Source organism: Natator depressus, chromosome 27 (genome assembly GCF_965152275.1).
Source record: "Natator depressus isolate rNatDep1 chromosome 27, rNatDep2.hap1, whole genome shotgun sequence".
Taxonomy (NCBI): Eukaryota; Metazoa; Chordata; order Testudines; family Cheloniidae; genus Natator; species Natator depressus.
In genome coordinates this window covers 16198796-16224044 of record NC_134260.1, presented here as the reverse complement: position 1 = coordinate 16224044, position 25249 = coordinate 16198796, and the positions used below count along the sequence as shown (strand labels likewise).

General features: G+C 43.2%; 1 long non-coding RNA gene across 1 annotated transcript; it reads right to left on the bottom strand.

Annotated features, from left to right (window-relative positions):
- Positions 1 to 3970: 3970 nt before the first annotated feature.
- LOC141978466 (uncharacterized) lies at positions 3971 to 23778 on the bottom strand. Its single transcript, XR_012636384.1, has 3 exons — positions 23655 to 23778; positions 21694 to 21836; positions 3971 to 4053 (listed from the first exon to the last, which is right to left on the bottom strand). It is a non-coding gene; the product is annotated as an uncharacterized LOC141978466 (long non-coding RNA).
- Between the last annotated feature and the right edge of the window lie 1471 nt (positions 23779 to 25249).

The following is a 25249-nucleotide window of genomic DNA, read 5'->3' as shown; positions in this document are numbered from 1 at the left end:
AAGATCAGAAAAGGACCCACTTTCCTCCCAGCTGACCATCCGCACTAGTAAAAGGGCACGCACACTTGCTTTTTTGGATACACGTTCTGCACTCACACCTAAGGCAGGTCTATCTTCTGGACTCGTCCCCACGTGTGTTCTCCCTGCACAGCACAGGGCAGGTGCACCAGGTGTACAGTAGGCAACAAAAGCAACCTCCAAAAATCCATGTGCATGTGTTTGTCCAACCTCAATCCTGTGAATTGATTGTATTGTTAAAGGGAAGATATGCCTCCTGTTTAAAAAGGGTCAACCCAAGACTTACATTTCCACTGACTCACAGAATACTTTGAAAGATGCTGCAGAATAGGGAGCATTTTGTTGCATCCATTACTTTGAAAAAGCCATGAAGATTAATCAGCAGTGAAATATTCCGGCAAAGCTGAATGGGGAGGATTGCTGTTAGCTCACCCATCTCCATCAACCCCCTTAGAGCCACCTCCTTTCTCTGCACCCCCTAACAAGGCTCATCCACTGCACATGTGCTGCTTCCCAGCATTGGCCGCATACTAGTGCAATCACCCTAAAAAAAAAGGCAGAGGCAAATATGTACCTGACATAACCTGTGCAAAAAAATTAAACCAGTTCAAAAAGAAATGTGCCTCTATTGAAATATATTTTCTGCATTTCCCTGTCTGTGATTATTTAAGAGATGGGGATTACAGAGTTCTTGTTCCTTAGCTCATCTGGCAGCTTCTTTGACATATCAGAACCCTGAAGGAGAATTGCTTGTGAATAGAATGCTTTCTGTATGGTGTCCCCGTGTCTTTAGACACTTACTGTGGAAACAAAGATTAGAGGTTCATCACTGCATATGGGCAAGAACCAATGGATGAGCAACTCCAGCAGTGTCTGCTCTTGTTGATGTCACTAAAGTTCATGCTTCCTCTCCAGCCTCTGCTGCTCTGGGACGAGAGATGCCCTAGATTTTTAGCTCCTAACATAAAGTCATTAATAAGGTCACTAACCATAACCAGCTGCTCTAGGTATCTGAAATAATAAAAGCAAGAGATGCTGTAAGTGTAGCAGACGGTCTGACCTAATTTCTATGTTAACCTTCTAGAAATCAAACACAAATGCCACTTGTTGTAATAAGTATGTTCGTTCAGAGAAAACAGGTGGAAGAAGCAGCATGTTTGGCATTAAAATATCTCTGTACTTATTACACTGGAGAAAATATTTAAGAAGAGCTGAACTTTCTGTGGAGATTCCCCATGTCAAGATATTATAGTAGGAAAGGGTCAGTTTCTTATTCAGTGTTGAAGCTGCCACCCACCCTCTGCTCCAAGTTTTCCAAACATGAACTGTAATTTCTTTGCTCATTCCATTCCCATTTCCTCATCCTTCACCCCTCTTTAGACTTGCACTTCTAGTGTGTGTGCCAGAAACACAGAGCTTTGCATGTTGATGAAAACAGATTTCATGGGGTAAAGTCTACTGGCAGAAGTTATTCAGGTATGGTATCTTGTATGAAAATCCTCACTGAAACAGGCAGGAGACATTTGAGAATTGTGCTCCATATATGTGTTTACAGAAATACACTATTAAGAGAAATTATCTTAATCACTGTATCGATTTGTTTGTACCTGCAAACAACAATGAAAATGTCTAAAATTTACTATACGTAAAATGTTACCAGATTTGGAAGATTCATAAAAGCCCAAGAACTGTAGAGACAATATTTGACTAATAAACTTAATGTAAGAGGCCCATGACTTTAGATAGGATGTTTGTGGGTGGTCGTTGGGGCAACATTAAGGATTATACTAAAACATATTTGAAGCAGCCTCTTCAGAGAGACCTCACACATGGGTCTCATGAGGAGCTGGTTCAGGAAACAGATTCTCTGGAACCAAATCTAAGTACTGTAAATAGAAAATGGTGTCCAGGAGAAAACTGCAGCCAAGCTGGAGTCAGAGGAGCTGATTCTGACCCATATGTGGCTCCAAAAGAGTTCCCAAGACACAGATAGGAGGCTGGAGTGCATAGAGAGCATGAGATTTGTGGATAAAACTATCCTAGAGCTTGACATCGGAGCTGTAGCAACTTATTTTGCAGAAGTACTGTCTAGTACTCCACATCTGCAGCTTCAGCGTCTCATTCCAAAGGAGAAGAAGACACTGCAGGAGGGAGTAGCCAATCAGATGAAATATTAAAAGACAGTGGCCCACAGTGATAAACACAAGTGATTCTTCACCTCTGCAGCTCTTGCCACTTCAGCATAAACTATGAGCATTGGCTATAATACCAAACCAAATACCAAACACATATGTTCAACTAGAAGCTTCTGGAGTGTCCCATGGGACTCAAACCCCATGTAATTATCACAGGTTCCCAAGGAAAATTCCAAAATCCTACAGCATATTTAGGAAATGAGGAACTTCCTAAGCCATTGCTATGCTGGTGTTGTCAGAAAGAACAGTTTCCTATTGCAATTGGATTTAACCCTTTTTATTCTGTGACAGTGATTCTCAGCAGCATGATGCCTTCCCCACCCACATGAGAATTATGATGTGGACTCACATTTTAAACTCAGCTTTCCTAAGATCTTCTGGCCTTCCATCACAGCCCTCTCCACTCAGTTGTCTATCCTTCCAAGTCAGGTAGATGGAATTCTGTGCAGTGTAGTTTGTGGATCTTTAAGGGGAGAATTTAAAATCCAGGGTCCTATCTGTTTTGTGCAGACATTAAAGATGACGTGGAACTTTTCACAAGGCTGGGGTTTCCCTTGGCTAAAATGTCCTGCCTTCCTCCTGTTTCTGATTGTCTTGCTAGCTGCTGTCCTTTGCTCTGCAGGTGGCTGCTTTTTAGTGAAGTAATTCTTGCATATGTATAGCTTGTACAGTGCATTGAGAAATGCTATTAATGGCCTAGTCCCCAAAGTAAAATGCCTGGATTAAATCTACAATGTCCATTATTTCAAGGACACAGGAAAGTTTGCATTAGAGTCAGGTGGGCCTGGCTGTGCGGTGTTCTCTTTGGAAAGGTCTGCGTGTTTATTTCACTGGACACGGAATTACTAATTCTTTCCCTCATCCTGAAACATCAGAGTTGCTTTCATTCCATCACTTTTCCAAGAACAATTGTCAGTCTGTCCCAAGAGCCAAGAAGGGAGAATGCTCAGTGACATTTCTTGTCTTAAAAGAATTTTGACAGACAAGTAAGAGCCAAGGTTAAGCATTAAACCTGGATGTATTTAGTTCCCTCTGTAGAAACCTGTACATGGGTCACTTGAGAAGAGGTCAGCTCATGAGCTCTTCAGCTGGTTTAAATCAATGAAGCTCCTTTGACTTCAGTGGAGTCATACCAGATGAACATTTGACCCAGGATATATACTGTAAAAGAGAAGATCCAGCCATCCTTTTGGCCACTCTCTGCATCAGTGGTGCTCAACCTTTCCAGAATACTGTCCCCTTTCAGGGTTTCTCAATGTGTATGTTAATGTGTAGGAACAAGGCAGGAAGGAACTGTTTGTTTGATCTTCCTATTTACTAATAATTGTATAACACTTAACACTTCACATTTTCTGTTAGAGAAAAATATTGCAGACCGCTGTTGACACATTCTCCACTTGTAACCCACAGGAAGAAATTTATAGCACCTTCTCATGCCAGCAGTGAGAATCAGGGAGGATGTGGGGAAGTTAGGCTGTGTATCAACAACCATAAAATAGAGCTGTGTTTTCTTATTGCAAAAATCTGTTTGAACTCAGTGGCTCGGTTCACTTGGCTATTTCCAAGCATTAGATCATGTCACTTGGTAATGTTTTGGTTGAGATGCATATATTCTGCTACTGCTTTCAGGGAGCTTGGGTGAACAAGAATTTAGGTCTCATTCCATTTTCCTGAATAAATGCACTTTAATGAATAAACAAGTACAGCAACAGGAGTTACCTGCAGGCTAGGCCATATGTATATACAAAATTAGAATAGTTTGTTCATCACTTTTTTGCAATCTCCTCTTGTAATTCAGGCCACCAAAATGTTGCTTCCTGCCAATGTGTTCATTTAAACTCTGAGAAGAAAAAAAAATCTGATAAATCTGAAGCCATTTGTGACATATTACGGATTATGAATCATGGATCCCACAGCATTCGTCTGTAGAGAACTGTAGCTTTGCAGAACTTTAACTTCTCAGTAGGTACCTCACATTAAAGAGACATTGAAGTTGCACAGTTAAAATTACAATAAATAAACAAACAAACAGAAGCAAGAATTAAAGTTCTAAACCCAACACAGTTTTTGCATTAAGTTCTCTCCTTAGATTCCCCTCCTGCTGGGAGTCCCCTCTTTTTGTGGTGGTGGGGAGGTAACATATGGTTGTTCCTCATTCCCTTTCCTCTTTGCAAAGTTCTTCTTTCTACCTTGAAGGAAATTCCACCGAAAGAGGAAGTTAAAAGCCAGGAGGAAGTTTTGGAGAAAATAAATAAAGACAGGTAAGGGCAGGTTAGAGCTAAAACCTTTTAGACTGTAAACTTTCGGGGGCAGGGCCTGTCATTCACTATATGTTAGTACAGTGCCTGCACAATGGGGCCCCAACCTGGCTAAGGGTGTTTAGGCACCACCACAATAAAATAATAATAAAGCGGGTTAAATAGTCTGGAGTTTCTAAGTCTCAGAATATGAAAGACACCTAAGGTCCTTACTGAGGCTATTTATGTGCTGGCTGCAGCACTCGGGCTTTATCACTTTTAATTGTAGCATGAATTACAAACCAGGAGACTGTGACTGGAGGGAGAGTAGAGCTGGTTGGACAATCCAGCAAAAAAATGATTGGCAAACATCAAATTATTTTGTGTTTGTTTTGGTGTATATTTAAATTTCCCATGAATTTCAGCTTCCAGTTTTTCATCCAAAAATCCAAACAATTTTAATTGAAAAAATGTTTTGATAACATTTTTGATCATCTGAAAGGAAGAGTCATCTGCTTCTGTATTTCTAATGAATCCCATAGTCCATTGAGACAAAAGGCATTGTGGATTTGGAAAGATTGCGACTGCCTGGGAAGACAATCACCCTTTATTTCTTAGCTGCCACTCTCATCTTGCTCTGCGCCTTAGCTGTCCTGACATTTTTGTGTACTATTTATAATAGATCTTGTTTTATTTTACAGCCCGCCCTGTACAGTGACAGTGATTCCAAACCTCCATTCACAATCAGTGCGTTATTCCTACTGGAAATGCGTGCTTCGAGGTGCTAACTCCATCGTGGCTCTTTGAAAATGTTCCGGCACAATCTTCTTGGTAACTGCTTTGAGGCTTCCCCACAAGTGGCTCCTCCTGTGTTTCCTGGCTGCTGCCTCAGACCGCAGCGATCTATGTGGTTTATTTCATAGCTGCTATATGTTTATGGAAAAGAAGAGTCTCTGCAGCGCCAATGTTAATTTGGAAAATATTTTCTGCTGGCAGAGCCTGCCTTACTAGGGGAGGAAGAAGAGCAAACCCTCCGTGTGGCCTGCATCATGCAGGAAAGCATACCACCAAGCCCAAGTGCTGCAGGAGGAAGTGCTGAGGGAATAGGACGTACAAACTGACTTCTAGGAACTACCTCACACCAACTCTGCTGGCACCCGACACAATCCCGTTTCCAAGTGCCAGGTCATTGGTTAGAATGTTTCCTAAACTTTACAGCCCAAATTCTCCTCTTCATTCTGCCATTGTACATTCAGAGTCAGTTAATGACCATTAAAACTGCTCTCAGTGAGGCACCCCTCTCCAAAGGTGAAAGTCATCAAACACTCATGACACACTTTGTGTGTGTGCACCTGTGTTGTAGGCATGTACTATTAAGTTTTTAGTTCAGTTTATTTTGGACACCCAGAAAGAAGAGTGTTTCCCAGAATGCAGGCTGGGAAATGTGTGTTTCCACTCAGGGTGACTGGCGGAGATGGGCAGGGATCTGTCATTGTAAGGGGATATCAACCCTCTCTCAAAGGAGTCTATCTGAGAACCACACCATGTTTAGCACTGGCTAGGGGGCTGCTGCCAGTGCCAATAACCTGGGCAGGAGCTGCACAGTGCTGAATAATGCTTGTGACCTGGGTTTGTTTTAGACTCCATGGGAGTTGATCTGGGTAAATCCAGAAAGAGGCTCCTTTACCAAATCTTCCGAAAAGGCAGCTTGGCTCTTAGGGTGCTTCATCATCAGGGACATTCTTAGTCCCCGACGGCTTACAATATTAAAGCCTCTAATCACATGCTTTTAAGGAGACCCCCCTCTCCCCCCGTCACTCCCCGTGGTAACAGGTTCAATGGCTTTGTGAATCCCACCCATGCCTTAAAAACAAACCCAGTAAATGGCTGGTGACAGAGCTCTGAATGTAAAAATAAGCTTAAATAATATCCCAGGAGACTGTAAATTGTATGCTCCACAAAGCTAATGAACCAGCCAGCCTTTTCTACCTATAACTTCAGTTTATATAAAAAAAAAGTTCTCATAAGCTAAAATTGGGTTCAACATATAGTTTGCAGAAAGCCTAAAATTAGTTATGTAACAATTTAAAATGTACATGCCTCTAGTTTGGAATATTTCTTTGTGGCCACAAAACCCAGGCCAAGGGCAGCTCTGTGCATGTGTGGTCCCCCAAAACAAATCTGTTAGAGGAAAATATTTCCTTGGCATGACAAGAATTCACAGCATTTGCCACACCTGGAGAAGCGTACGGAGAGGCATGCATCCTGCCTGAGAATGTTAACAGTGTGCCCCTATTTTTCATTGAAAAAATGCTTTGCTAAAATTTTTTGACCATCTGAAAGGAAGTGTCACCTGTTTCTGTATTACTAATGCACCCCATGGTATTTAAGAGTCCCTCTCTAGCAGGGATAGATGAAGCTGTGAGTGTCAGGAGCTGGGCATCCCTGATCTCATCTCCAACCACTAGCTCTCTGACTGGGATGGGTGTAGATTCAAGTGCTAGAAGTCACCTGCCCTGTCAGTGGAGAGACCTACCAGGACCAAATGCCAAGAACTTTACCCCTCCAGTCTTGTTTTTCACAGATAAACACAGATCCTTAGACCAGAAGCTGTGACCCTCTCTGCCCTGCCCTTCAGTAGAGATGGGCATGAGTCCAATCAGTGCATCTCTTCCCAGGCACCTGCTCTTGGTAGTGATGGATGCCAATCCTGTATCCAAGTACCAAGAGCCATGCCACTCCCTGCTCTCCAAATGGGAGGGTCACAGGCCTGAATGCCAAGGATCCTGCTCCTGTTGCCACGTTCTCTCCAACCACCTGGGAAAAATGACTTTAGATGTTAGTTATCCTGGGGTCAACACTTTGTAATTTTCTGGCTGGCATGTCTGTGTCATCACCGTTATCTCTTGGATGGAATCAGAATTGTGTGCCTGTGTGTCACAGTCTCCATCCTGCGAACCGCTAATGGAGACTCTCCATTCTCAAGTGGCCAGGAGCAATGATGATGGAGCAGGAAGACCTGAGTCACGTCCCAGAAGTTCCCATGAAATTCCAAGTGGCCACAGTGCTCAGCTTGGAACAACAGTTCCTGATTATAATATTATATCATTGTAAGGAGAGCAGTAGTGTATTGTTAACAAATATGTGAGGCACCATCTGTGTGCATAGTGCTTTGTACAACAAGTGGAGACAAAATCATTACAATCTATGTGAGAAATCACAGGGGGAGATGACAACAACCAAAGGTATGAGGGAGATTTGCATATAGTAAGCACAGGAGGCTTTTTCTTTTCACACCAGGCAAGTGCTCTCTCTTTTTAAAAATGTGTTTAGATTTTGAGGATGGTGTGGGAAGGTTGGTGGGCCATCCACGGGTAGATTATGGGAAGTGGTGGATTTTGAATAATCAAGGAATGATGGTAGCTCCAGGCAAGAAAATAAAGATATGAAAAATACAAAAGAAAGTGGATTAAGATAACTGCACATCATGTGTCGGGTGAGGAGATTTACAAGTAGGAGAAGCAGAGGGGTTATTGGTGAGACAAGTGAAAGAGACGGAAAGTGCACTACAGGCCCAGTTTGGTTCTGATTTCTACTTTGCTTGCCCAGAGTTTCTCAAGCCTGTGTATACTTGATATTTTGCATCCTAAATTATAAATATCTGGCAATGCCGAGACATTTTTGCTTTTGATCCACAGTTAAAGCTGACTGTGAAAATCCCTTCATAATCGGCTAATAGTTCATGAGGTTAAAACTGTTGTCGTAGCACAATCTGTGGGAACAACACAAGAGAAACATTTCCTGCAGAAAGAATGCTGAAGTTTAATTACTGCACATCCCATGTGGGAGGGTTTCAATGTTTAGGGCCCTGTGTTCAGACAGTTACTAGGTAGCCAGCTTGTGCAGGAATATTGATGCATTTAGTCTAATCCCCACTGTGCCAGAGAACAGAGTAGGGGCCCCATTCCCATAACGGGGTAGAAGGAATGCTACACATTTCGCTTCCTTAGGCCTGATTGCTGGGTACATTGCTACTGCAGGCAATTTAATTAATAACTGTCTACATCTCATCATCTATCATTAGCAAAACAGGAGGTGGGGACCCTTCCAAATGCACGCTGTACAAATAAATTGAAGTTGTCTCAATCAATCTTACAGGTTCGCTGTCGATCAGCCAGCTTTGCTCTTCCTGCAATTCAAAGTCTCTGACCTTATCTCATTCTCAGGGCTGGGTAGCTATTTGTATAACGTGAAATAAAAAACCCCATAAAAGCATGGTGAATAGTTATTAAAAATGAAGCCTCCCTGTAATAATATTCACCAACTTCATAAGCCCGTTTACCGTCAAATTTTAAATGTGCTGATGAGCCATCAAGGAGGAAGGTTTCTGGGGCTTAGAAATGTATAGGACAGATCCTTGAGATATCAGGAAAATGCTGCTTGAACAACAAAGGCCCAATCTAGTGGTCATTGAAGTCAAGTAGATGGGAGCCTTTCCACTGATTTTAATGGCTATAGGTCAATCCCTTGTTTTATATCATCTGTCTGTATATGTCAGTGGCTCACCGTACATGATGTTCTTCATCTTTGTTTGAACCTGAGATCCCCTTTTGACTTTTTCATACGAAAATCCCCAAGGAATTGGGATACCTATGTGACTTTCACTTTTTAATGACTGAGAAGTAAAACTCCCCTCATAACTTCTGAACCCTGGTTTGCAGGAATATTTTATAGAAAAGGCCAATACCTGATGACATGAGAGGGGACAGGCTAGAGCAACAGTGACGGAAGTCTCCTTCCAAATCAGATGGACTCTGCCAGAAGACCTTAAACTCTTCGTTATTAATTAATTTAATTAAATTATTTTTATTAATTATATTAATTTATTATTATTATGATTATTATTTATATTTCAGTATTACCTAGGAACACCATTCAGAGGTAAGGGCCCTATTGTGCTAGGCATTGTATAAATACAGTCAAAAAGACAGTTCCTGCCCCAAAGAGGTTACAATTCAAGTAAAAGACTAGAGCTAACAGGTGGCAATAGACAGACTAGGGAGCATGATATGGCAGTGGTCTCAGCACACAGTGTACAAAGGCCTGATCCAAAGTCTGTTATGCTCAGTGGAAAAACTTCTACTGATCTTGATGGGTTTTTGGATTGGGCCTAAGTGAAACTTTCTGCCACTTCTGTCATAATCTGTGTGAATACCCTCACAGTGGCGGCCACCTTGGCTAATGCAGGCTGTCTCGGCCCTCGAACGGCCAAGTTTTTCTCTGTGTGAGGAATTTTTGGGTTAATTTGTGAATGCAGAAAGTGTTGTCTATGCCTATGATAGCAGAGCAGTGTCTGCAGAAGACAAATGACAGGGTTTCTCTGCTTCAGTTTTGGCTGGTGTCCTTCACTAAGTTTCTGGAGAAGCTGTATCCTTCCTGGAGGGAACAGAAAGGACTGGATCAGTTCCCAGTGAAGACTGTCAGGGTCCTCCTTCAAGTAGGGGTCTGGTTGTCATTAAGGAAGCATTTGTTAAGTCTCTACTCACGAAACCATTCCTCGAGAGCCATGGACCTGCTCTCCCAAGCCTCCCTCTCCTTGGGAAATGTGTTTGAGAACACCGTGGCAAAACAATGTGGCCATATCCAATGTCCAAGCTTTGCTCCTTCTTCCAGTATTTCAATGGGGGTGTTGCCCTTGGAGAAGGTAAGAGTTATTTTGTGATGGGCTCAGTGACTGGTCTGAGTACTAGTTGTGCCCTCTAGCAAAGCAGTAACTTTTTCCCACAGCCAAAGTGTGTCTTGTGGTCACATAAAGAGCAGAGTGAGGCTGAACAGGCTCCAATTCATGGGTAAGTGCAAACAAGAAAATGCTGATCCTGTGACCTCGCAGGTTCTTATACTGAGCCCAACAATACCATTAAAGGAGAGCTTGCAGACGGGCATGGGATAGAAATTGAACAAAAAAGCCTCCCCCCCCCCATATCTGCTACAACCTTCTCTGACCGGTTCCTTTGAAAGAGCCAATACAAAGGGTCAGATGGGTGACCTGGCTAGGCGGGTATTTTTCTATGATATGATTGTAACTGTGACCCCTTTTGGTCTCAGTAAATTGTCCTGTTTGAATGGAGCCAAGCTGAAATAGCATGTTGTACACGCACCAGGAAATGATCTCATAATGTACAAAGCCTCAGTCTGCAGGTGATAAGTGAGGGCCTAACAACTTAATCTCATCAACTGAATGCTGCTTTGGCTGAGGTCCTGTGCCAGGCCACAATGTGGGGGCTGGAAAGCTATTTTTTCATGTGACAGACTTAAACAGGTAGTTTGAATTATTATAATACAAATGTTCTATTCTGTGCTGTCTGTGTCCTAGATTCTTCTTACTGAAATGGAAGAAATACCACAATGCATTTTACAGACAGTGGGACAAGCTATTATACTGACAATTGCCTTTTGGCTATTACATTTTGGATTATGTATTCTGGAAGTCTGATGAAGGTGATTTATTATTGTCTTTAATCTCTTCCTGTTTTATGGTGATCATACCTATTAACAATTATAGTTTAATTTTAATTATTAATGATACCTCTTCAGAATGTACTAGTACATGTTCGGCAAGCTATCCTTTAATGGTACTGAAGCTGGTATTATAATTCCTCACTATAGTACTGTCCTTACTATTAAATCTTTGCTGGGAAAGAGGTAGAGAGACCAACAGTGTATCTGTGTATAGGGGGATCTGGAATGTTGAGAACGATCTGGGTTAGGAAGATTCCACTCTAGAAATTCACCCAGATAATTCTTTACATTCAAGCACATGTGTACAACAAAATGCCATTTTTTTCTTTTTAAAAATGTTTATTTTTCCAAAATGTACATCTAAATTATGCCCAGGAACCAGACAGGCACATGACTATCTCAGCCTCAGGAGGACACAGAGGCTTCCTTTGCACCATTACTTCCCCTCCTGAGCTGTGCTCCAGGCTCCACAATCAACATAAAGAAAGGAGACAGATCAGCCTGGAGACAGCTGGCCCCTCTCTTGCTGGTGCTGATTTTAATTTAGAGTCAGAAAAGGTAGAGAAGAATTTTATTTTTTCCAGCATTTTGTTTGTTTTTCAAACCTATAAAACTTTAGGATTGTGACGTCTGAATCAGTCTGTATGCTGGATCTAAAGACACAATTGTGTGGTGTCTATTTGAAACAGAACCTGCTTATCCCACTGTGAGATCTAAATATTTGTGTGCAATATTAGATGTGGTCTCTAGTGAATTTCTAATCCTCAGAAGGAAGGAAGCATGTTCCAGAGACAGACAGCCAAGGGAGAATATCTTGGCAGTGTTTTCTTTTACCTTTTTGGGTTGCTTTACTTTGCAAATAATATCTAACTGTATATTCTGATAGGTCATCACCTCACAGCAATTGCTTACTAGCTGCACCACAAATAATGTTACATTTTATCACAGCCTCCCTGCAAAAGACAGCAACAAAACACATTGCTCTTTACCTATGCTCTCCCAAAGGAAATTCAGCTGCACTGTGCATGCATGGATGGCTAAATCAGCTACATAATAAAATATTTAGTGACTTTGTGCACTGGGCGAGGCAGGGCTGCTGATTCAAAAGTCAAGCAAATATAGAATTGTGTGCTCCCTGTGTGTATGTGTGCACTACAATACAGTACATAATTTTATACTAATCGTACATGAAGTAAACTGTATTGGAACAGCAGCCGAACATTAAGTATAATAGTGAAATTGGTTAGCTTTCCCAAATACACAGCAGTTAAATTAACTTTGTAATTAACTGTAACAGCCCCTGTATTACACCTAAGAAAGTTGACCTGTGTATCTGAGCAGTTATATTACCTCATATGTATTATGCAAATAATTTATATAACTACAGCCTTAAAGACTGTATTGTAATGATTCATACACACAAGGGGCAGAGCTAAGGCTGTGGGGGGAAAGTTTTATTTTTGTATTTCTTGTCTTTGCATGCTCATTAGGACAGCCGTTAAAGGCTTTTTGTAGCATACATTTTCATAAGGCCTTTCTCATACTTATTTGTACATAGCATCTCAAGGAAGTTACACTCTCTCTCCTTTGTAGTATTTGTACCCCTAACACAAAGGGAATGGCTATTTTGGCTAGCCAGTTCTGTCGGGAAAGGCCCACCCAAACTGAGACAGAATCGATTTACAGAAAAAGGTAATTATGCTTCAATGAAGGAAATATGAATTCTGGATTGTGTTGGTCTTATTTTAACAATTTTTTTCACAATTAATTCCTCCTGTTCAGGTGCCTGAAGGGATCAGTGTGCTGCAATTAAGAGAACATTTTGAAGAACAAATCATTGTTTAATTGTACCATGGTGCTCAATCTCTGTTGTTAGACCAAGAGCTGGTTGCTCTTACGCAGTTCCGAAAGGAAAGAAAGCAAAAAAGGGTTGGAAGTTAGTAACTTAATATACAGGAGGCATTAATATTAGCTTTGGATAGTCACTAGACTGATTGAGATTGGGGCTGTGGGGGCAGGAAGTTGAAAGTGAGGACAGAAGTTTATACATCATACAGTGGACAAGGTAGAGCTATTGGAGGGACTGGTTTAGGAACAACATTTATTTGTTATCCTTAACCTCCTTTCTGCTTCCCTGGTCCAGCTGGATCTACTTTGTCCCCTGGAACAGGTTAGATCAGCTTAGGGCTGGCCTAGCTTGTGCCCAACAGCCTAATGCCCCAAGGGGCCATTGCAACTGCTGGGACTAGCCAGCAGTGTTCCATGCACACTGCTAGTCCCTCGCACGTGGACCGTGTTCCCTGTAGGGGATGGAATAGGGTTGCTGTATCAGTCCTGCCCTGGCCAGGGAAGCCCTTATATCGGAAGCATCTCCGGGGAGGGAGGCAGATCCCCTGCCTGCATGGTCCATTTGCACCAGTTGTGCCACAGGACAGTGAATTATGCCCATCGACTTCAAGGTGTCCACTCAATGCACATTAAACTTCACCTGCACAGTGAGCTGGTCCCTTCAGCTCCAGCTAAAACTTCTTAGCTCTCAAACCCTAATTGCTGTTTTGGCACAGGATTCTGAGTTGTTTCCTGGTTGTTTGTATTTACTCACACAGTCCTCATTGGACATGGTTTTGAGACAAATATAAACCCAGCCATGGCCAATTTAATAGTTTTTTGGAGGGAGGTAATTTGATGGTAAACCATAATTACTAGTACAACTGATATCTTAATTTCCAAGCCAATCTGAGGAGGTGTTTGAGGCACGAATCAGGCTAATTAGAATTCTGTTTGCTCATAATAAATAAGGGATAATTGCTAATTGAGTCTGGTTCACATTATTTTAAGATGGAAACTATTTTAAATGTGAAAGTTTGTCTATGCTATTCCATTCCATGGCAGGCCCCAGGCATTCTTCGCCTATTAGCCTGTGGAAAAAACAGTCTCAGATGAGACTCAGTAACTCCTAGGCCAGAATTTTCAAAAAAGCTCAGCACATTGAGTGCATGTTGGGTGCTGAGTTCTTTTGAAAATCTGGCCCCAATTGTGGATACTGAGCATTTGAAAATCTGGCCTTAAATGAATTTTCCAAGGCCACACAGCTCGTCCACAGCAGAGCTGAAAATAGACTCCTGACATCCAGTCCCCTGCTCTATTCATTCATGACCAAACCACACTCCCTCCCAAACCAAAAATTGCAGGTTTCATTGTTTGTGCATCCATTCACGGCTATGAAGCCATGATTTGTGATTGACATGAAGTACAACAGAGGTGCTGTGCTGGTGATGCTGATACCATGAGTGTAGTTATATACACTGTATGTATTTAATCACAGACATGATATTCACCCATTTTCCACAATCCTCTTTCCTCACTGTTTGCTGGCCTAAATTCTAGATAATCCATTTGCAAGGATAAAACTATATTCTAGCAAGCACTGAAGAAAGCTATATAAACATTTTCTTCCAACTTTTCTTCCTCCTTTTTGCCCAGAAACTCCAATAATTTGGTATGGAAATTGTACATTAGAAATATGCACTAGAGGGGTCACTTTTGGATGATGTATTTGTTCAGTTAATTTGAGATTTATACTGCATTATCAAGATTATAATAGATTAATTTAAGAGTTTCATTTCTAATTAGTAGAACTTGCTTTTCCTTTTAGGTGCAATGTATGACTGGGAGCAAATACTGCTAATTACAGCAAGTTCACAATTACCTTTCAATTTCAGCAGTTCCCTGAAGAACAGAGTGAGGGAGGAAGCAATGCAAGGCATGGAAATAACATCCAGTATTTAAGTAATTAAAAGGCTACAGATAAAGTTTTATCTTGTGGCATCAAACTGGAGCTCTGTTTACTCTTAGGGTGAATAAGGAAAGTGACATTTAATTGCAAGACTCCCTTCCCCTTACCATGGACAGTCACCCTTCCCACCACAGCTCAATAAGTGTGTTCTTGATCTGCTCTGGAGCCTATTGTAACTTACTAACACACTCCTCAGTCAGCTGTTTAAGACTGTCCTCTGCATCATGAGCTTCTTAAAGCAGATGGCAAGGACAGGGAATGCCAAGTGTCAGAGTGGACCAGAGGGTATGGTAAAGGGCACAGTGGCCAGTGATGATATTTACTCCAAGCTGCGGATATTCTCAATAAAATGAACGATTTGGAGTGGGCAGATTGGCAGTTCCAGTTACTCCCATTTTAAGTTCTTTCATTCCACCATTCGAGACCTAACAAATAAAACCAAGGAATCTCCCTTTTTACATGAGTGTCTGTACCCATAGTCCCAGGGCAAATGCTTCCCTTATTTACAGGAGGGCTCAGGGCCCTGGGAACCCAGTGAGGGGAAGAAAGGGGGTCTGCTCCCATACTTTCTTACCCAGATACAACTCACTGATTCAGTCAGTCAATCAAACACCACAAAGGGGTCTCCCTTAAACCTACAGGCTCCCCACCTTTGTCTTACTATCCAGCTGGCCACTGTCATGGCAACCACAGAGACCATTCCAAAAGGAGAAAACTGCTTCAGAGTAAGAGAAAGCCTGTTGACTGAGCGTGCCTGATCCCATTTCCATTGTGCTGAAGACTGTAGGAGATACAGTCTCTTGGAGGGAATTCTAGGGCAAGGGCAACAGGCAGGCAGTGACAACTGTAGCTATTCATTCTCTGGAAGAGAAGCACCTGGACAAGAGGAGATTTCCTGAAAAAGCAATCTGGGTACAGATGTCACTACTGGCAGGTACTGCTGGGAATGGTTCTTTCTGGAGTCACTATCTGCTGCTTTCCTTTACCTGGAAATGCCTTCATTAATTCTCCCACAAACTGTTTTCTTAGTGCCTCTGCTAACACATGTGTATATAGCAGGTCAGTCCAATCCCATCTTGGGTTTGTCCTTTGGGAAGGAGAATCCCTCAAAGGGATGAGTGCGCCTTGCTACGCTCCTCTAACAGCAACGAGGTGCACGTGTGGTGGTTTTAGCCAATGCCTTGCTGGCATTCACAGAATGTCATGTACCTTACTGAAAATGTACCCCCAGGGTCTGATCTGAATTAGGGTCTTATCAAATCAGCTTCTGACCATTGGCTTTGTGTGTGTGCACTCAGGTTTCTTATGTCTTCACCAGATGAAAATTCCCACCCCACATCTCCTGCTCATCACTTCTGAGACCATATCCCCCTCCCAACTCTTTTGTAACTATTATAAAAATTATCCCCTGAAACACAGAGGTCAAAGTTCATTTAAGCTCATGGATGATGTACCTCTGGAAAATCCTCTTTCTGGAGCTGCTCTGATAGACACTGCAGGGGCCCAGAGTGAGGTGTGTGTACAAGTAAAATCATCCACCACTTCTCCATGAACCAATGCTGAGAAGTTCCCCTGTTTTGGACACATTTGTCTTGCTTAGGCAACTTCACACACTACCACCTGCACAATCAACCCATAAGCAGAGTTCTGTGGTCGTGTGCCCACTGCCTGCATCACTGCCTTCAGGACACTTAAAAAAAAAAGATACATGGGGTCAGATTCTGCTCTTGGTCCTTCAGGAAAGAGCTGCTCAGTTGATGATCAAATTCCAAAACATATTTCTGAAGAATCAAACAAACCAGGTTGATGAATGTTCCATAATCTGAATGTAAAAGCCATGGATCATCTGGACACACAACCCTTTTTGGAAGCTTGGAAACTGTTTGAATATGAGGTCAGATTTGGTAATGGAGTTGAAAGTGTTGATGTTGCCTAGCAGGACTCTTAGGAAAGCATTGCTCTTATGCCTAGGGATTTGACCCAGTATGGCCTCTCTTATGATCTTATTCATTACCTGTTAGGTTCAGTCCCGCTCGGGCACCTGGCATTGGCCACTGTCGGTAGACAGGATACTGGGCTGGATGGACCTTTGGTCTGACCCAGTATGGCCGTTCTTATGTTCTTATGGTATAGAGCATGGTTTTGAACACTGTTTTAAGATAATTTATCTCTATCTACAGAGGCTAGCCCAACAGCATTAGAAACTGGGTTTTAACATGGCTGCCAATCACTAGCAGAGGCCCAGTACAGACACAGCCAAAGGGCCCATGTTGTCTTCACACAGCAGCAGAGTAAATGGCAGAGGCCCATTTTCAGAAGACTGTATGTGGGAGAATGGGCTTCCTGCAAGTCCCTTATTGCCCTGAAAAGGCTGCAGAGTGAGATTTTTTCCCCTTACCCCTTAGACGGTATTTCATTTATTTATGTTAATGTCCATCCCCTTGATATCTGATCATGTTATAGAGACTGAAAAGGACTGCTGCCAACAATTGGCAAAGAACAAATAAGCAGCCCAGTTCCACATGGATGAAGACTACCTCATCTTTTTGAAGCAGATTGACTGTCTTTTGCCTATTATTGGCCTACAAGAACTCCTGCTGGCAAAAGGCACGGCCCTGCCATTAACGTCGCATCTCTTTAAGGCCATGCTAATGCAGTTGGCATTAGAACAAACTGAGATTTCCCAAGAAGTGTATGGCTGCCAACAAAGACACATCTTGAGGGACCATTACGTATGGTATTAAACTGAGAGCACTCTGTCAACATCTGATGCAGTTTGTGGAAAATTCTAAGGAAAATAAAACCAAGCCATTTCCACTGTAAGATTTCAAAAAAGTTCCCTCTTTAGCTCTTTCTACCAGATGCATTTTCATTCTCCACTAGTACAGGCTGCGAGCACATCTTGTTATCATCCCAGATTTCCTTCCTGCAGATTTTAATTGTTAGTGCTGCTGGTTCAACCTCCTGGATGGAGGGAAAGGGACCTGCCCATGAATCCATCACATTGTATTAGGGAATGCTTTCAGTGCACCAGCCTGGGTTGTGTAACCTTTTGTTGCTGGGATTTCTAGTTGTGGCTGTCATCCCATGACCGCCTTCATGCTGCACAGCAGGTTCATGCTGCACAGAAAATTAAGTTTAAACATTGGGAGCTACTAAGCTCAGTGTAGAGAAGTGGATGGTTCATGGGTTTGATACCTGGTTCAGTGCTCCTGCTGGTAGCAGCTGATCTGATTATTGTTTAATGGCTGTTGACCAACCTGTGGGAAATGGGTTGGCTGGTCTCAGCCTGGTTCCTTGTGGGAAGCTGTTAACATCACAACCCTATAAACATTGCCATTAGCCCTCTTATTGGCAGTCTCAGCCAAGAGGTAACAGGTTAAGGCTCATATTGGCTGGCAGGCTTCACTACCACTGACAGGGCCTGTGCACCGGGGGAAAGATCTGCAGCCCCTGTGATTTTTGTACTTTTGCTGAAAACAAATGTCAGTGACACTGTGGGAAAAACCCTAACTCTGATTGCTCTGTAAGTAGCTCCTCCAAATTCAAAGCATGTTGTCCTAGAGGGTGGAGCAAGCAAAGTGGCCTCTTGGCAAGGCCTCTCCTCAGCTCTCAAATGAGGCCATTTTGGAATGGAAAAACACCCATCTTTCACTCACAAACACACAGCATTTCACTCCTTCTGACGCACCAACTTCCCTCAAATTAGGTAAAGTTATTTCTCTCTCAGATGCAGATGAAACATGGGGCAGGTGAGTCTGCATCATTAACCTTCTGCCAGGCCTGGTGGGCAAACTACATATATTCCCCTAGCACCTGCATTTCCCGAGGGGGACATGGCTGCCTGGAGACTGTGATGAGGCTGGCGGGGGCTCCCCTCACCACATTCCAGGTGGTGAGCATTGTCACAGTCATAACGGATTAAATCAGGAGGGGGAAGTCCCATTTCCTGGTCCCCTGGTTCTGGGATTTGATCACAGAACAAAATTCTGCAAACTCCAGGGGACAGTGCAGGGAAGGCGGGCAGGAGAGGACACAAGTCTCTCCAGAAACACAAACAGAGTTACCATCACCTGAATGATTCCTAGCCTCTGGCTAAGCCCAATGTCTCATTGCAAACCTGCCCCGCACAGCGCTTTCCTCGGAGCAGCCAATGAAATCTGCTTGCAAAAGCATGATACAATGGCTGCCATGTTACCCAAACAATAAGAAACTAGGATCTTGGCTCTTTTAACTTGCTTCACCCCAATTCTCCATCCGTCCAGCAGCCTCCCCAGGTCCCAAAGCCTAACTCAGAATTTCCCCTGTACAGGATGCGGTGTGTGGAAGACTAGCCAAGGAGCGTGAAGGTATATACATTGGGATGACGAGGCCTCTTTGGGAGGGGCAGTGACTAGTTTCACTTTCCTGAAGCGAGGCTCACACCTTCAGAAGTTTGGGAATTGCTGAATTATTTTGAGCCTGATCCCTATGCTGTCAGCTGGGCCTCTCCTCACTCTGCCACAGCTAAGGTTTGGTTCCTGGCTCCTTGCACTGATGGCTGATTGTCCCATTCTCTCTTACTCATAGGTCTCTCTTTGTTCTGTCCCAAAGACCACTATTTTGGGGAGGCCCTATATTGGCCTAGTACCGGTTCTTCCATCTATTCCACAGCCTCTCAAAACCTGCACATGCCCAGTCACTGCTCCTGACTGGGCCTTAGCTTGGCTTCCCTGAGCAGCAGCACTGAATGCGCCTCTCCCAGCCACCAACAGTCCTCACACGGCAAGGAAGCTGGTTCCAAACGCTGAGGGAAGGGCCCACTAGTCCCTGTGCATGAGAGTTTAGATTGAGGTAAAACCAGTTAACATATGCTGTTGCCCTGACCTTAAAAGCCACAAGACTCTTCAGTAAGCAGTTGCCCAGTACCCTGACATGAAGGGATCCATTATAATCCTTTATTTTTATATGGAAACAAAAATGGCAAGTGAGATTGGGCCTGAGAATGAGACGGCTCCATTTTTCTACCTTAACCTTTGCATCTCCGCTATTTTCAAATGAGTCCTGAGTCACAGCAGGAACCGTGGTGCCTTGCTGTCCTCGAGCCATGAACCACAGGAGTAACTGTCCCTGTCAGCTTCTTGTGAAGGCTTCTGCCCTTCAGACATGCTGGTCCCATGATGGCAGGGGTCCAGCAATGAGAATAAATAGCTTCTTCCCTTGGGCCCAGACAACAAGCTGGCGAACACACTTGTAATTTGCTGAAAGGAGCTTGGAATGTATAAGCTGTAAACATGAAATCAAAAACAAATGAGGCAGCAGCCTTGAGGGGAGGGAAGGAGCTCTGGACAGGGAGCATGCGCTTCGCAGATCTGTGGACAGTCTGGTGTTCTAGAAGCGATGGCTGACAGGCCTGCAGAAGGACCTGTGACTGGTCCTGTGGAGGGGCCTGCGCTGTCTTTCAGGTAAATGTGACAGGAAGAGAGTTTGTCTTGGGGAAATTTTTGCGCCCTTTGCCTGCTCCTGGGTGACCCTCATCCTGCTAGGCTCTGGAAGGGCTAAAACTGAGCCATCTTGTTACCAAGAAGGTTACAGCTTGCTGGAGTAGCCCAAGTATTATCTATTTGAAATGATCTTTTCTCCCTCCTCTTTTCTCCCTCCTCTTTCAAGCAGCTCAGGACAATTTTCAGGCTGAGGGACACCATGTTGCTGTGGCTGTTCAAGTTCATAATTCCCCTCAGAACTTGGGGATTAGATCCAGTGCAGGGAGTCTGGCTAGAGTTTCATGTTTTCCCTTGCTGGCTTAGTAAAGGGCAGTGATTTACCCTTAACAGTGATTAGACCATGAGGAATTTATTACTATCCATTTCAAACTCATGCCTTGGTCTTTCCTCAGTGCAGCTCCTGTGGTTGGTCCCTTTCACTGAGGGGAGCTTCAGATTGCCATTATTGGGGCCTCACCCTTCTTCCTTTGAGAGTCTGCATTGGGGCTCTCTTCTCAGCTCCAGTCCCCAACGGAGAAGAGAGAAGAGTTGGTAATATATTAACAGCTGAGGTGCCAGTTCACCCAGGGCATGCCTTAGGCCCACAGACTGGTCGGATTCCCTAGGTAAGGTGCAAAGCACAAATTGTCAGCTGAACCCTGCTTAGCGCAGCTCCTTCCAGTTTGGCCAAGGGGAGCTCACTTCTGGTTTACATGGAAAAATAACCGGTGCTCTTTGAGGAAGACATGCACAAAAATCCTGGGTACCAGGCCAGGGGACCCCAACAAATGTTTTTAGTGTGAAACATAATGCAAGAAGTTAAAGCTCTTTGAAAATGACTGTACCCACAATTATATGCAAGTGCAAAAAACGGAAGGCCCGTTTTTTAAAATCTGGCCCTTTATGTGCATAAATCCCTGCTGGTAATGTCACTGTTCAAGTGAGCTGTAGCTCACGAAAACTTATGCTCAAATAAATTTGTTAGTCTCTAAGGTGCCACAAGTACTCCTTTTCTTTTTGTCTTCTAACCAGGAATTGTTGGTGTATATTGCCATCTAGTGGTGATGAGTAGGAGTGCTTAAAGGGAACATTCATTGCAAGAGCAGCAACACATTATTGTCTTATTTACAATTAGTTTCCAATGAACTGTAGAGGGTGGATCTTTGTTCACATCTGGAGGAAGATATTGTGAGGAAAAGGGAATTTTCAAAAAATGGTTTGTCACAAAGCCCAGTCTCCCACACTCCATATCCTCATAACACCAAACATCCAAACATACAAGAAACTGGTTTAAAACATTTCTGTACTTTAACAACATTATTTCTTCCACAATAATCATTTAGGATAATTCTATGTAATTTGATACAATAAATAATCTCTAGCATCTTCTATTCTATTCCAAGCTACATACTTTTACCCTTCTACGCCAATGTCACAGCAGAAAGTGGAGGGGCTTTCTTACTTACTTGCAGTACACAAAGACAAGAAAAGTTCATTTTTACTTCCAGCGTAGGGTGGTGGGTGAAGTGCTCTCCTTCAATTTCACAGCAGGGAAATACTGCTTCATCATGGAATCTCCTTCAGAAGGATAATCCAATAGCCACAGGCCCTTTCATTTCAAAGATAACTTTCAGATCACACAAAATTCTGCCATTTTCAACCATTCACTTCTCAAATTTCAGCCACCTTCTGTCCCTTTTCATTATATCATCTAGTCTGAACTCCTGTGTATCACAGGCCATTAAATTTCACCACATTAGCTGTGTTGAAACGGAACTGTTGTGTGCTACAGGCAGAGAACAGGAGAGACTGAGGTGCCACCAATGCTTAAGGCCCATGCAACGACAGGGGATTGTTTAGGTGAGATATACCCGGCAGCTGATCTGTGCTCCAGGCTGCAGAGGAAGGTGAAAAACCTCCAAGGTTCCTCCCAATCTGATCTAAGGGAAAATTCCTTCCCAACCTCAAATCTAGCAATCATTATGACCTGAGCATATGAGCAAGACACAGCAGCCAGGGATCTAAGAAAGGGAATTCTTGGTACCACTTCAAACCACTGATTCTCCCTGTCTAGTGTCCTACCCCCAGTTCTCGCCAATCACTGATACATCAGAGGAAGGTGAAAGAAACCCAGAATATATCTGGCCAATTGTGCACTGAGTAAAAAAATTCCTTTCTGACTCCAGTAGGTGACCAGCTGAGATTTGATTATAGTCCTTGTCTGAATGCAGAGCTACAAGTGTTATGAGTATGCTGGGGGCAATGCAGGACTTCTGTTCTCTCCATGGTCACGAAGGCAGGGAATGAACACTAGTCACAGACAATATCTCAGACAAAAAAAAATATCTTACTGACAAAAAGCTTTGAAAAACATGCACACAGAAGTAAGCATCCATCTGAGATATACATAGCCAGGATCAAACCTTTGAATAGATGGAGTGCAGGATGAATGCCATTGCAGTAAGAGGTGCACACTGACACAGTGACAGAACCAGACTTTGGATGGAGGGGGCTTGAAATAACAAGATTGTTCTGTCATTTGTTGCCATGAACATGGAGAACTAATGGCAAAGAAATACTAAAAAATTTAAGCTAGCCTCGGCATTGAGCATGCAGCCACTATGCCTACCATGCTACTCCACATGAAATCCTAACGAAACATCAAGTCTTCAACATTCTGTGATATAACAGAGATGGGACTTGGAAAAATTGTTCTCATTTCATCAAATGTCAAATGAATGTGAGTTATAATTTGGTCTCTTCTGACCATTGAGATCAATAGATTATAACGCCAGAAGGAACCACTGTGACCATTTAGTCTGACCTCCTGTGTAATACAGGACATCGGACTTTCCTAAATTATTTCCTTTTGAACTAGAACAGATCTTTTAGCAAAGCATCCAATCTTGATTTAAAAATGTCCAGTGGTGGTTAATCCTTAGTATATTGTTCCAATGATTCATTACCCTTGCTGTTAAAAATTTGTACTTCTTTCTAGGGTGAATTTGCCTAGCTTCAGCTTCCAACCGTTGGATCTTTTTACATCTTTGTCAGTTAGCTTGAAGAGCCCTCTATTAACAAATTTCTGTTTCTCATGTAGTTATTTGTAGACTGATCAAGTCACCCCTCAGCCTTGTTTTCATTAAGCTAACTAGACTGAGCTCCTTGGGTCTTTCACTATAAGGCATCTTTTCCAATTCTTTAATCATTCTTGTGGCTCTTTGCATAAAGCTAGTAGAAATCAGGCTGTATAAGAGTGTGAAGTTCGGTTCAAAGTCCCCAGTCTCTAAATAAATCTCCTTTGGAAATCTGAGCAAAATATCTGCTTTTAAAACATCATGATTTTTAATTTCTTAACACTCCAGCCCACACACATTGTCAGCAGCTGTGTCTATGATATCCTACAAAATCCAGGAATCACACTTACCAGTCAGGAGACAGATTCTCCAACACTCTCAGCTGTAGCAATCTATCCAGGTATAACTTACTGTAACACTTGGTGCTCTCAGCCAGGACAGATAGGATATGTTTTAACAGTAGCCACTGGTATCAAAGGTTATTAACTGCTGTCTTGTGACTGGGGCACCAGGTTTTGTATAACCCTGATCCAAGCCATGTGTTCCCCCCACATTCCGACCCTTCACCCAGATCTCCGTGTTCCTGTGAACTTCTATCTCCTGCCCCCGCCTCACTAGCTTAGCCAGTCAGAACTGTACAGAACTCCCGGCCCCTGGGGCATCTCCACTGAATTTGCTAGAAACTTACTCATAAAACTACTGAGAGCATACTGTTCCATCCTCAGTACATTTTACATGTACCTGTTGCTCACTTATTTAGAAAAGAGCCTGAGTTTAACTTTACAGTCATTTTAACCAGAAATACATGATTCACTTGACAGGCACAGAAAAGCTCAGCTGAACCTAGTGGCCTCATTGAAAATTCTGCTCAGACAAACCCTGAAAATGTAGAAAAGTGGAATCATAAATCTGACTCTGACAATATAGAACAGAGTTTTTTAATCAAACGCAAATCAGAGTGTGACACACACACACTCACTCCAGGAGCTCGCTACGCAGATAGTGTATGAACAGGGAAGCTTCTTTTGTGTGCACTTATCATTAATGTTTCAAATGTATCATTTCCAGGGCAACATCCTTGCTATTTACCATCTATTTTGTGTAGTAAATATTACTGTCAGTTTTGTTAAGTGAAATTGTATATGCCAAATACAGTATTTTGCTCAGGATAAGGTTTGTGTATCCAAAATGCTATCAAGTGCGTTAGAATGATGATGTATTTGAATCTCTTTCTTATTAGTCAGATCTGTTCCTGAAAGTGGCCTGGCACTGCACCAGTTCAGTCATTTGTTGTCATAAGGCCACAGGACAAGACAGGCTAACATCACCCTTCCAAGGGCTGCCCAGAGTTCCGAGTTCTGATCTATCGGATCTAAGACATCTACCACAGTATCTAAGTGAGACAAGGTGGGTGAGATAATATCTTTTATTGGACCAACTTCTGTTCATGAAAGAGACACGCTTTTGAATTTACACAGGGCTCTATTAGGGTTGCCAACTTTCTAATTGCACAAAATTAAACACCTTTCCCCACCCTTTCCCAAGGCCTTGCTTCTGCCCTGCCCCTTCTCTGATACCCCAGCCACTGCTCACTCCATCCCACCTCCCTCCATTGCTCACTCTTCCCCACCCTCACTCACTTTCACAGGGCTGGGGCAGGGGGTTGGGGTGCTGGAGATGGGTGAGGGATCCAGCTGGGTGTGAGGGCTCTAGCGTGAGGCTGGGGATGAGGGGTTTGGGGTATGGGAGAGGGCTCTGGGTTGGGGCAGGGGGTTGGGGTGTGAGGGGGTTGCAGGGTGCGGGCTCTGGGAGAGAGTTTGGGTGCAGGAGGGGACTCCAGGCTGTGGCGGGGGTTGGAGTGTGGGAGGGGACTCTGGGCTGGGTCAGGGGGTTGGGGTACGGCAGGGGGTGCAGGGTCCCAGCAGCACTTACCACGGCTCCCAGG